General features: G+C 42.6%; 1 protein-coding gene across 1 annotated transcript in view; it reads right to left on the bottom strand.

Moving 5' to 3' along the window:
• LOC103170756 overlaps positions 1-9619 on the bottom strand; it is a 36267-nt gene extending 26648 nt beyond the window's left edge. The window contains exon 1 of the mRNA XM_029051288.2: positions 9474-9619. The gene's annotated coding sequence lies outside the window, so the exon portion shown is untranslated. The remainder of the gene's footprint in view (positions 1-9473) is intronic.
• Between the last annotated feature and the right edge of the window lie 3046 nt (positions 9620-12665).

A 12665-nucleotide genomic window follows, 5' to 3' on the forward strand; every position in this document is an offset into this window, starting at 1 on the left:
ACAAATCTGTGACAGAAGAAGGCAGACAATCAGGCAGGGTAGAAGGGAGGGAAGGGGGAGCTGTGGCTTCCAGTAAATTTCTAGTTACCTTCTACATCCCTCCTTCCCTCCATCACCTGAGTTGGCATTCCCTGCAGAGCTCTACCCCAGTTGGCTGGGCACTCAGAATCGCCTTCCGGCAATGGAAGTCTGAATACCAACTCTATTGCACTCTCCCAAGTAGTTAGTACAGTGTTCTGCTTACAATCTGTGCACAGTAAATACCACTGATCGAATAAACATACTATTTTAATTGCTAAAGAGGTAAAACATGGAGATTTATTTCTCCACCAGCAAAACTGAATCTGTTCTCAGATCAATAATAATAATTGTGGTGTTTGTTAGGTGCTTACTACTTGCCAGGCACTGTACTAATCACTGGGGTAAATAAAAGTAAATCAGGTTGGACACAGTCCCTGTTCCACGAGGGGCACACAGTTTCAATTCCCATTTTACAGATAAGGTAACTGAGGTACAGAGAAGCAAAGTAACTTGTCCAAGGTCACCCAGAGGACAAGTGAGCCCGTTGGTGGGCAGGGATTGTCTCTCTCTCTTTGCTCAATTGTACATTCCAAGCGCTTAGTACAGTGCTCTGCATACAGTAGGGCTCAATAAATACGACTGAACGAATGAATGAAAAGTGGAGACTCCCAGGCCCCTGCTCTATCCACCACACCACGCTGCTCCTCCACTTCTCAGTGGCCTCTTACATTGTGAAGAATCAGTCAGCAACATTTGCCAGTTTACCAAATTTAATGAGCAGCCTTTCCAGGGAAATGACCTCCTCATGAAGTTTCCTTAATGGATCAGTTGCATATATCTCACCTAATATTGGCTATTCCCACATACAGTGCTTTAAGTACTACAGACACAAAGCCCTGTTTAAACATGACAGCTTATACTTTCTTTTCTGAGCTAATTGCATGGTATCTTGCAGTAAGTTCTGCAAAGAAGGCTGACCTTTACGAGCAAGATGCCACTGCTGAGGAAGAAAAGCAATAAAAGCATGGAGAACTACAATGGTCAGACAATTGCAAAGAAGACCCAATGACATTAAACTTAGAAAGAGAAGCACATCCTCTAGGTAGCGTTCACTCACCATCAGGCAGCTCTCAGTAAACTCTGTGCCCGCTAACACCATTAAAATACATTCTCACTTCCAGAGTGGAGTATAGCAATCCAGTGCAACACAGAGGGATCTTAATCTTTTCACGAGCAGAGAGGGAAAGACATGCCTAACACTACACCTTCAATCCCTAGTATTCCAGGGTGAGCCTTCATAAAAGAGAGAATTCCAGAGATGACAGCAGCAGCCTCTCTTAGCCCAGCCTTTCTGCCTACAAACTCATGTTAAGATTGATTCCTCCCGGCCCTTTCTTCTTTCTGGCCAGTGAGCTTCCCCACTACCGTTGGGGAGACTGAAAGCTCATCATGGGTCTGTTTATTTTTATATTGTACTCTTCCGAGTGCTTAGTACAGTGCTCTCCACACAGTAAGTGTTCAATAAATAAGATTGATTGACTGACTGATTGATGCCTTAATAATATTAATGGTGACATTTATTAAGTGCTTACTATTTGTCAAGCACTTCCCCACTTGGGGCTCGCAAGCTAAGGGGGAGGAAGAACGGGTAATGGAATCCTCATTTTACAGATGAGGAAACAGGCTCAGAGAAGTTAAGTGACTTGCCCAAGGTCACAGCAAGCAGGTGGCGGAGTTGGGATTAGAACCTAAGTCCTCTTACTCCCAGCCCTGTGACCTTTCTGCTTCTTTATTACACTGTGGGCCCCATGTGGAATAGGGCCTGTGTCTGACCTGACTGCATTGAATCTACACTCATGCTTGGTACAGTGCTTGGCACATAGTAAGCACTTAATGAATGCCTTTAAAAAATGACAATGAAGGCAAATGGATCTCCGCTTCCTCAGCAAGGGTAAAAAAGTTGCAAGTATTACTAGACTACACTTTGATGGTTCCTTTAGGTTTTGTGGCCAGTTTGGGGAGTGACCATTATCTTACACTTTTTCTTCTCAATAGTAGTCTGAAGGAAGAGGAGCTAGAGCAGAAATCTGGAGCCAGGTCTCTGGACCTGACTTCCAGTGCCTGGCTATGTGTCTTCAGGCAAGAGCTTGCATTCCTCTGACTCCCTGCTTTCTCTTTTGGTTATCCTTGCCTCACCAATCCTCGTGGCCCTGTGCCATTCTTTTCTGTCACCTCTTCTCTGGTCTTTCATTCCCTTCCTTCATCTTCACACATTCTTTACTCTTTTTTTATGTTAAGCGCTCACTCTGTGCCAGGAACAGATGAGATAGTTGAGGCATGGAGAAGTTAAGTGATTTGCCCAAGGTCACACAACAGACAAGTGGCAGAACCACGATTAGAACCCAGGTCCTTCTGACTCCCATGCCCACACTCTAATCCACTAGGCTGTGCTGCTTCTCTGCTACTCTTTACTTCCACATTTGATTCGTGGGCCTCCAGGATCACAGACACCAATTTCAGAGTGGGAGGTAGGTGGGGGTTCGGGGAGGGTTGCGATGCCTCATTCTACAGATGTTATCACTCACACTCATTGCTCTCTGTGACCAATTTCTCCATACAGACACGGTTCTTTTAGCACTAATTCATATTTGGGTAATTTTCTTTTATCTGGAACTTAACACTCATCTTTCTGTGTAGATATAAGATGTAAGAAGTTGATTTAGACTGTGAGCTCAATCTGGACAGGGAATGTGTCTACCGACTCTGTTATAGTGAACACTTCAAGACACTTAGTTCAGTGCTCTGCATGCAGTTAAGGGCTCAAAAAATTATATTGATTGAAGGACTGACATCAGGATTCCTTTTATGTAGTTATGTAGTTATACAGTTATGTAGTTATGTCTTCAATTCACAAGCTTAAGTGCTCAGTGATACTTCGAGTGGGAGAAGGGTAGGTGCATGTGAGCAGGGGAGGGGTGAGGATTAGCTTTTCGCCTGACCTTTGAAAATCCCATTTTCATTTCTGCAATTTAAATAAGCTATTTGCTCTCATTTTGCCCAGAACCCAACTTCTTTCTTCCTGGGTTCACTTTTCATGGCTTCACAAAGATCCACTTTACACTGCCTTTTTTCAGATGCATCTCTAATAAAAACCAGGCCCTCAGTACCATTTCTGCCTATGAACAGCAATAAACGTTTCATAGATAATGATTACAATGAAATGGAACAGAGTGAATGATATCATAGTCGGAAAACTCCTTGAAAGAAAGCAATATAATTTTCTATTCATAGCAATTTTGGAATCCTTTGGAAAATAAAGGTATTTTACCTTGTATGCATATTGAGACCCAAAGCTCTGCCACCCACAAGGCAGTTCTTAATCTTTCTCACTTTTTGAAAACATTGCAATCAAACTAAAGAGAAAAGTGGGAGGGAAACAAAGACATTCTACCCAGCAATGGCATGCACTGAAAATTTTACCCCTGACTCTTTACTCTTTTCTTTTCCTTATAAGTGAAATCACCAAATAGCTGGGTCTATGTGGGCTGACTAAATTTTTTTAGAAATTCATATTTTTACCTGAATTTGCACAGGGCAGAACAAACAGTAGATGCTAACCTAATTGTAAAGGTTTACCCATCAGAATGTAAGCCACTTGAGGGTAGGGATCATTAATTTTTTTTATAGCTAGTGCAGTGCTCTGCACATTGTAGGTGCTCAAGAAATGTGATTGATGATGATGACAGTGATGATTAGCAAGGATTTTGCCCTGCAGTCCAGATTTAAAATGGCTATAAACCATTAAGTAAATCACTAGTACTGCTTCCCAACACAGTTCAGATATCCTGATGCTAGCACATCTGCCTGTATGACATTTTCTGGCCCTCAGTTCTGTTTCCTTCCCTTCATCAATCAATCAATCAATCAATCAATGGTATTTATTGAGCACTTGGGAGAGTATAATACAGTGGAGTAGATAGGCACGATCTCTGCCCTCAAGGAGCTTACAGTCTAGATGGGAGCTCTCTTACTCATCCCACACATACAATCCGTCACCAACGCCTGCCAGTCTCACCTTTACAATATCGCCAAGATCTGCCCTTTCCTCTCCATCCAAATGGCTATCGTACTGGTACAAGCTCTCATAATATTGTGGCTGGATTATTGTGTCAGCCTTCTCTCTCATCTCCCTTCCTCCTGTCTCTCCCCACTCCAGTCTATTCTTCATTACGCTGCCAGATCATCTTCCTGCAGAAACGCTCTGGGTATGTCACTCCCCTTCTTAAATACCTCCAGTGGTTGCCTATCAACCTCTGCACAAAACAAAAACTCCTCACTCTGGGCTTCAAGGCTCTCCATCACCTTGCCCCCTCCTACCTCACCTCCCTTCTCTCTTTCTATTGCCCGCTCCACTCCCCTGCCACTCACCTCCTCACTGTCCCCCATTCACACCTATCCCGCCGTCGACCTCTGGCCCATGTCCTCTGCTGTCCTGGAATGCCCTCCCTCCTCCCTTCCCCTCTCGTCAGCACTGTGCTCAATTGTATATATTTTTATTACCCTATTCATTTTGTTAATGAGGTATACATCCTCTTGATTCTATTTATCGTGATTATGTTGTCTTGTTTTTGTCTGTCTCCCCAGATTAGACTGTAAGCCCATCATTGGGCAGGGATTGTCTCTATCTCTTGCTGAACTGTACATTCCAAGAGCATAGTACAGTGCTCTGTACATAGTAAGCACTCAATAAATACTATTGAATGAATGAATGAATGAGATCAACATTTTAAAAATTACGGCTATGTACAGAAGTTCCAATACTGAAGAAAGGAGATACAACTAAATGCGACAATTATCATACAGTTTCCTTGATCTCACATGCCAGCAAGGTACTGCTAAAAGTTATATAGTGTCGAACGGAGACCTACATGGAACTTGAATTGCCCAGTGTTCAGGCAGGATTCCGGAAAGGACGAGGGACGCGAGATATTATTGCTAATGTCCACTGGGTAATTGAAAGGACAAGAGAATATCAAAAGGAAGTCAGCATGTGCTTTATCGATTATAGTAAGACCGTTGACCATGTGGATCATGAGAAACCCTGGAGCACATTAAGGAAAATGGGCATGCCGGACCATTCCATTGCATTGATATGGAAGCTGTATGACAAACATGAGGCTACAATAAGGACAGAATATGGAGAAAAACAGATTGGTTTCCCATTAGTAAGGGTGTAAAGACAAGGATGTATCTTATCATCTTTTCTGTTCATCCTTTACACCGAATACCTAATGAGAGAACTTGGAATGGATGAAGATGAATGGGGAGTAAAGACTGGAGGAAGGAATATCAAACAAAGACTCTTCTCTATTGGCTTCATAGGTCTCCATCACCTTGTCCCTTCTTACTTCACCTCCCTTTTCTCTTTCTACACCCCAGCCCACACACTCCGCTCTTCTGGGGCTAACCTTCTCACTGTGCTTCATTCTCCCCTGTCCCACCGTCACCCCTGGCCCAAGTCCAAATAATAATAATAATTAATAATTATGGTATTTGTTAAGTGCTTACTATGTTCCGAGCACTGTTCTAAGCACTAGGGTAGATACATGGTAATCAGGTTGTCCCATGTGGGTCTCACAGTCTTAATCCCAATTTTACAGATGAGGTAACTGAGGCACAGAGAAGTTGAGCAGCTTGCCAAGGTCACACAGCAGGAAAGAGGCCGAGCCGGTATTAGAACTCACATCCTCTGACTCCCAAGCCTGTGCCTTTCCATTGAGCCACGCTGCTTCTCCACATCCTATCTCTGGCCTGGAATGCCCTCCCTCCTCAAGTCCACCAAGCAATCACAATTCCCCCTCAAAGCCCTACTGAAGTCTCGCCTCTTCCAAGAGGCCTTCCCAGACTAAGCCCCCCTTCTCCTCAGCTCCCCCTCCCCTCCACGTAACCTCGACTCGCTCCCTTTGCTCTACCCGCCACCCCCCACCGCCCCACAGCACTTGTGTATATAGGTTCATATCTATAATTCTATTTATTTATATTGATGTATACTTGTTTTGATGTGTATATACCTATAATTCTATTTATTTATATTGATGCCTGTTTACTTGCTTTAATGTCTGTCTCCCCCCTTCTAGACTGTAAACCCAGTCTGGGCAGGGATTGTCTTTCTTGCTGAATTGTACTTTCCAAGTGCCTAGTACAGTGTTCTGCACACAGTAAACACTCAATGAATACAATTCAATGAATGAAACATTTGTTATGCTGCTGTTGCAACCCTACTAGCAGAAAGTGAAGAAGATTTGAAGGGCTTATTATTAAATGTTAAGGAACAGAGCAAAAAGATGGGCCTACATTTGAATGTCAAGAAAACAAAGATCATGATCACTGAAAGTTTTAACAGATTTGTAGTGGATGGAGGGAAGATTGAAATAGTTGACAGTTTTTCTCTCCTGGGATCGATAATCAATAATAAAGGAACTAATAGCCAAGAAATATGCCAAAGTTTAATGTTAGGAAGACTTGCTATGAAGAACCTGGAAAAAGTCATGAAATATGCTGATGCAATGATTGCCACAAAAATACAAATTGTCAACTCTATGGTGTTTCCAGTGATAATGTATGGATCCAAAGGCTGTACAGTGAAAAAACAGGATAAAAAGAACATCAATTCTTCTGAAATGTGGTGTTGAAGAAGGCTTTTGCGGCTACCATGGACTTCCCGAAAAACAAACAAATGGATTTTAGAGCACATTAAACCAAAGTGGTCTTTAGAAGGCCAAATAACTTGACTTAGTTTAGCATATTTTGGACAAATAATCAGAAGGACTAATTATCTGGAGAAGACACTAATGCTAAAATAAGTCCAGGGAAAACGTGGAAGAGGCAGACCGGCAGCTAGATGGATAGAGACCAAAACAACGATAACGGAAGAACCGTTAGAAAGGTTGTGGATAATGGCAAAGGACAAGATGTTCTGGAGAAAGTATATCCATGGAGTCGCTATGCATTGGAAATACCTCAAGGACACTTAATACTAAATAATGAACAGAAGTGCTGTGAGGCAAATATCAAAATGCTTAAGGGGTACAGACCCAAGTCCATAGGTGAGGCAAAAGGGAGTGCTTAGTAAGGGAAGGCCTCTTGAAGGTGATGTGTTTTTAGGAGCGTTTTGAAGATGGTGAGATAGGTGGTCTGTTGGATATGAAGGGGTAGGGAGTTTCCCTGTCAGGAGGAGGACTTGAGCAAGTGCAAGTAAGAAAGGTGGTGTTAGAGAAGTGTGAAGGCTGAGTAGGAGATCAGTGATATAAGCAAGGAAGGAGGGAGCTGATTGAGGGCTCTAAGCCCATGTTAAGCAGTTCTTCCTTGAAACAGAGATGGATGGGCAACTGTTGCAGGTTTTCTGAGGAGAGGGGAGATGTGTGGACTGAGCAATTTTTTAGAAACAATATCTGGGCATCCAAATGAAGTAAGGACTGGACTGGGGAGAGACAGGAGGCAGGGAGGACAGCGAGGAGGCTGTTGCAGGAGTCAAGGTGGGATAGGATCAGTGTGGTAGTAGTTTGGGTGGAGAGGAAGGGGCAGATTCTATGTTCTGGGAAACCCTCAAGGTACTACCCAGATTGTTGGCAAATTGGCACTAAAATGAGGGAGCCAGCGATGGGTAACCCTCACTCACTCACACACACCCTATTCCCCCTTCCTCCCCTCACCCCCAACATAAACTACCAATTAGCATATTAGTCCAATCGAAAGGGTTATACAAAGACACAATCTCAGACAAAAAAATCTTGTCTTTTCCCACTACATAAAGGGGTCTCCTGGAAGGCGAGAAGCCCCAAACTGTTACCCTGCTGTCTGCTTCAGGGTGGTAAGTGAATTCTAGATTATAATATTTGACTCCAGTAGGGGAGGGGGGAAGGTCTAATGTAATCATTGTGTTAACCCTATCTTGAGTTGTGAGTTGGATTTACTGAGAGTCATTTTTTTTTCAGGCAGTGCCTACTGATTTCATCTTTTGGAGGGGCTAGTTTGGGATGGTTGGATACCAAAGTGTCCTCTGTGCTAGCTTCATTCTAATCTGCTCCCACTCACAGAGAGAATTCTCTTCTGAGACTTGTTACTCTCTGCTTGTGACTGGACACTCTGTTAAGAAAGTGATAACATAGGAACCAACCCACGGCTTCAGGTACAATTTTCACTGAGAGTCGAGGAATATGCCAGCTCAGCCCTGAAGCAGTAACCTTTTCAGAAGCAAGAGAGTAAACTAAGCCTAGTGAAAAAGAAGTTGAGTCAACTGCCCTGCCCAGAGTATCCATAGGAACAGTAGAGTTTCTGCTGTCCCAGTGGCTTAACCTACAACTAATTTCCATAAGGACTATGGATAAGTATTCCATGATTTTCTATAGCACTTTTCTGTTTTATCAATTAATCAATTAATCTATGGTATTTATTGAGCACTTACTATGGGCAGAGCACTGTACTAAGTACTTAGGAGAATACAAAACAACATAATTAGCAGGCACTTTCCCTGCCCATAACCAGCTTATGGTTTGCCATAAGAACTTTCATTTGATAGCCACATATACCTTGCTTAGGTCTGGATATAACAGTAGCTAAAACAGGATGTACCATGAATGGGATTGGGATCGGATTCTTGGCTGTCTGAGAAGGGGAAAAATTTGCTGTCCCCTCCGGTTTTGTACAATGTCATCGCATTATATTGTGTACATATACAGGGACATGTAATGATGTCATATGGATGCCATTGAACTCCTTTATCTAGAAAGTTTCTCAGGGAGGACCCCAAACCTGCCACTGGAGTTTTTGTATTCAGCTCCTGGATCCCTGTTAACACAAATCCTACTTCCACTTCAGTCCAGATGCTTTTAAATTTTTAATCCCCACCCCCATCCCACAAACTTACTATGACATTACACTCTGGTGAGCAGGCTTACTTCACATGCTGAGTAGGTCAGAAACCAGGCCTGGCCATGGGGCATCTTAACCTCAGTTAACTATTCGACTCATAGGATTTTTCCTCCAAACATTGAAATTGGGGCCGCTTAACTGGGTCAACAAAAGCTATTCGATATTTAGGACTAACTCGGGAAGATACGGAATTAAGGTGCCTGTCAAGAGCCAGTCAACGGTTTTTTAAAGTCTCCAGCAACCGTGATGGCTAAGCCAGATTCCAAAACAAGATTAGATCAGAGTCAGGATTTAATCAGGGCCATAAATTGGAAAGAACGACAACTGAAAATATCAAAATCAAGGTTTACATGGTAATATTTAAAACCTCGAGGTTTAAGACAAGCAAAACCAAGCTAATAATCTGATTAGAAGAAATCAGATACCACGTTTCTTGGTCATGAAGCTGCAACTGAAAGACTGCTTGGGGAAATGGCCGAAAACATGGTTTAGTCTAAGCTATAGGCCTCAAATAAACTCACCCTAAGTGCTGAGAGGGTTACTTTAACCATATGGAGAAGTCTTCTGGCTGGGTCTCAAGGGAGCAGTTAGGCAGTGTTCACTCCACAGCAAGGCCAAAACTGAACTAGCTGCCTTTTCCTAGCTTCTCCTTCAGAAAAAATAACACCCCCAAAGTGGGTGGGGCCTTCCCACTATTGGCAGAGGAGTCAGTCCCTTCCAAGGAAGTCCAGGGGTTTCTGGGAAATGTAGGCCAAATAACCCCCTTTGCACTATGGGGCTTGTAGTTCATGGTTCCATCCTGAACCTTCTCCAGCCAGACCTCCTTGGGATTTCAAGATTCCTGCGGAGACTATGGTCTTGCTCTCTAGCAATAAGGTAGAGAAGCAGCGTGGCTCAGTGGAAAGAGCACGGACTTTGGACTCAGAGGTCATGGGTTCGAATCCCAGCTCTTCCACTTGTCAGCTGTGTGACTGTGGGCAAGTCACTTAACTTCTCTGTGCCTCAGTTTACCTCATCTGTAAAATGGGGATGAAGACTGTGAGCCCCACGTGGGACAACCTGATTCCCCTGTGTCTACCCCAGCGTTTAGAACAGTGCTCTGCACATAGTAAGCGCTTAACAAATACCAACAAAAAATAACTCCTTTGATCCAGGTCAACAAAAAGCAAAAAACCGCCTCATTGTGCTCCCGACTCCCTATGGCCAGTATGGGCTGTAAAATGTGTCCAATTGTCATTGGTTTGCGTATGAGAGAAGAGTAGCAGTGGATTGAGTAGTGTCTTCAGTGGAAAATTGGATAACGTACCATCCGTCTTTGATGTTACAATGTTCCTCTTGAGTCCCAACTGAAACAAATGTTTTTTATTTGGGGAAGATAGTGTTAAAATGATGCAAAACCTATTTTTTCTCAACTAAAAAGCAAGTTAATTTTTTTTAACACAATACATGCAGCCTCTGTTCCACCAATCTTCTATTCAGATCCCCCAGATCCATTCCCCAAAAATACAGTTATTGAAGACTCTCCCTTTCCTCCTCCATCCTCATATTCCCAAAGCATGGTCTAGACTCCAAAGTTAACACTGAAGACATGTTCAGTAGTAAATGCAGTTGGTTCCAAATACAATCTGCACCACTGTGCTTTCCCCCAGACTCCAGTGAGAAAATGTGAAAGACACCTATTTGTCCACTGGCTTTCAGGCATTGAGATCATTGCAGCAGAGTAAAATTTTCCATTTGGAAAGGGAACTATGAGGCTGTCAGTCACCAGAAGGGATTTTGCAGTCACCACTGAGATTTTTCACCACAGTATTTTAATGGGTCATCCTATCATGAGTTTCTTGAAGGAACTAAATGTACTTTCAAAGGTTCTTTTGTTTTTAAATTTTATTTAAGTGCTTACTATGTACCAAGCGTGGTACTAAGTGCTGGGGTAGATACAAGTTCTTTCCTTTGTCCTTCCTTGTGAGCGGCATAGTTTAGATAATAAGTCCATTTTAAGGATAAGGAAATTTAGGACCAGTGGAGGGACCTAAAAATAAAGAGGTGGGAATTAAGCCCAGCTTTGTTCCCTATTCAGTAAGCCATGTAGCCTCTCTGTGCAGTGCTCTTTCATTTTATGAATTTATTTATCTATTTGTTAGTTTACATGGGCATTTTTAAGCACATACAACGTAAAGAGCACTGGGGAAGAATACAAAGATATTGATTTCGACTTGGTCTTTAACCCTCAGGGTTAAAAGAAGGGAGAGCAGTACACAGGATAAGAAGTTAATAGGGTAAATTCAGCAAAAGGCAATAAACCAACAACAAAAAGAGTAGCCATATATTACTGCTAGGAGAGAGGAGTCCTCAGGCTCCTCACTGCTTCAGGCAGGGCTACCCTAGGTCCAAACTGCCATAAGCATCCCAACGTTTTAGAAATTGGGAAGGCAGGCTTCTGCCCAGCCTACTTCCATGGAACAAATCTTCTTCCCCGTGATGGTGGCTGGGGAGGGAAGGTAAAGGCACACCAATCCAATGCTCCATGGACCCCAGCATCCTGATCTGGAGGGAGCTCCAAACCTTGTAGTTGCTGGCTAAGCCGGCAGCCCTAAGCTTGAGTCTGATTGACATTCTGGGGGGAAAACATGCCTTTGGTTTCAGAGATAAGCTTTTGTGAATCCATATTGCAGCTTTAGCTCAGCACTATGAAATCTAAACCCAAAGATGTCTGGAATAGACAGATAGAAAACTTCCAATTGTGGGAAATCTTTAGCCAGCATGAACACATGGCTCAAATTAAAGAAAAAAATGTATCAGGGAAGAGAAGTGAGACCTTCTAGAGCGTCTAGTGGTATTGCGCTTCACAGGAAAGAAAAATGACACTTTTGAGTGGCCCCAGATTTTCACCTTCTCTCTGCACCTTCATTAGAATAGGGATTAGAAAATCCCTAATACCCAAAAAGTTAGATGCTTGTCTCAGATAAGAGGGTGGGATTTTATCAACAAATCCGTGCTAACTCATAATTAAAACAAAGGGTTGACTCTTGATAATGTGTCTGTCAGATTCTTCTACATATTTGTTATTCTCTGTCAAGCTTATTATTCATTGTACCTTGCAATTTGCCTGCATGGTTACAGCATTGGGTGTTTACATGCAAACGAGTCCATGTTATGACGGGTTTAGCTAAGGCCTAATAGTAATTCTGCAGTATCATGGATGGAAGTAAAGAATGGCTTTAGACCCTGGGAATCCAGCATGTGGGCCTTACCAAAAAGAATATATATATACACACACAAACACACACATATGCACACGTGTACATATATATATGCAGAGAGAGAGAGTTAGGTAGATTGATGAATAGGTAGATTACATTAATCCAGAAAAGGTTAAAACTATTTTCTGGATGAATGGAATTTTCTGAAGAAGCAGAAGTCAACCAATCAAACAATAGTAGTTATGCTCACTGTGTGCATAGCACTGTAGTAAGCACTTAGGAGAGTTGAATAAAGAAAATTTCAATCTAGCAGGGATGATAAACACTAAAATAAATTACAGATAGGAAGAAGAAATAAAGAATAAATATATGAACATGAGTGTTCTGGGGGGTCATATGTATTTAAGTGCTTAGGTGGTATGAAACTGATGTAATTACAAATGAAGTAGAGAAGGCCTCCAGGAGGTGATGTGATTTCGGAATGGCTATGTAGATAGGGAAAGTAGTGTTCTC

The sequence above is a fragment of the Ornithorhynchus anatinus genome, chromosome X1, assembly GCF_004115215.2.
Source record: "Ornithorhynchus anatinus isolate Pmale09 chromosome X1, mOrnAna1.pri.v4, whole genome shotgun sequence".
NCBI lineage: Eukaryota > Metazoa > Chordata > Mammalia > Monotremata > Ornithorhynchidae > Ornithorhynchus > Ornithorhynchus anatinus.